The sequence below is a fragment of the Microtus ochrogaster genome, chromosome 4 (assembly GCF_000317375.1).
Source record: "Microtus ochrogaster isolate Prairie Vole_2 chromosome 4, MicOch1.0, whole genome shotgun sequence".
NCBI lineage: Eukaryota > Metazoa > Chordata > Mammalia > Rodentia > Cricetidae > Microtus > Microtus ochrogaster.
In genome coordinates, this window is record NC_022011.1 from 39,109,389 (window position 1) to 39,110,402 (window position 1,014).

General features: G+C 40.0%; 1 protein-coding gene across 1 annotated transcript in view; it reads right to left on the reverse strand.

Annotated features, from left to right (window-relative positions):
• Positions 1-1,014, reverse strand: part of Nr6a1 (nuclear receptor subfamily 6 group A member 1) — a 148,543-nt gene that overhangs the window by 14,416 nt on the left and 133,113 nt on the right. The gene's annotated exons all lie outside the window — the stretch shown is intronic.

Genomic DNA, 1,014 nt, shown 5'->3' on the forward strand with positions numbered 1-1,014 from the left:
AAAAAAAAAAGAAAAAGAAATATAGCCTGAGGTCCTTAAGTTTCTGATCCCTAAAAAGAAAGAACAAGGGAACAAATAATGGGATAAAAAGCTCTAATTGAATATGAAGAGGAAGGCAAGTTCTTCCCTGTTTCCTCTCTTTGGGAGAAATCTAATCATTTTTCTCAACTGACAAAGAAGTTATATCTGTTTATTTATATTTCTCCTGACACACGTGTGGAGCTCTCCTCTTCCACCGTGTGGCCATCAGGCTTGGCGGCAGGTGCCTTTACCTGGTGAACCATCTCCCCAGCCCATTATTTACCATATTGAAGATCATTTAGCTTTTCCTAGATGTATCTCCTACCACTGAGTTTGGCAAACTATACTGTAGTTTATAGGCCAGACCTAGCCTAAGACCTATTTTTGGTAAATTGAGTTTTTTATGGGAACAAAGCCACACTCACTGTTTTATACATATGGTGCGTGCAGCTTTTGAGCCACGAAGGCACAGTTGGGGTACTGGGACCCAGGCCAGACGTAGAAAGTTTAAAATAGTTACTATATGGCCTTTTAAATTTTTGTTTGTCTATTTGGAAACAGGCTCCCTATGTAGTCCTGCCTGTCCTAGAATGACCTTTTATAAAAGGAGGATTTCTTTCTTTTATCAAGTGCATATATGATGGTGTGTGTGTGTACAGGCCTGAGATTTATGTCAAGTACCTCTCTCAATGGTTTTCCACCTTATCTTTCTGAGACAGGGTATCTAAAAAGACCTGAAGCTTATAAATTCAGTTAAATTAGCTGGCCACTGAGCCCCAGAGGCCACAGCCTCCCTAGTGCTAGAAGAAAACAAAGTCTATATAGTCCTCACTGCACCTGGCTTTTATGTGGGTGCAGGGGATCCAACCTGGGGCCTCATGACTGCAGAGCAAGCACTTTACAGCCTGAGCAATCTCCACAGGCCCTATTGCATGACATCTTATTCTCATTTATTTATTTACTTATTTATTTATTTTGGTTTTTTTTTTTTTT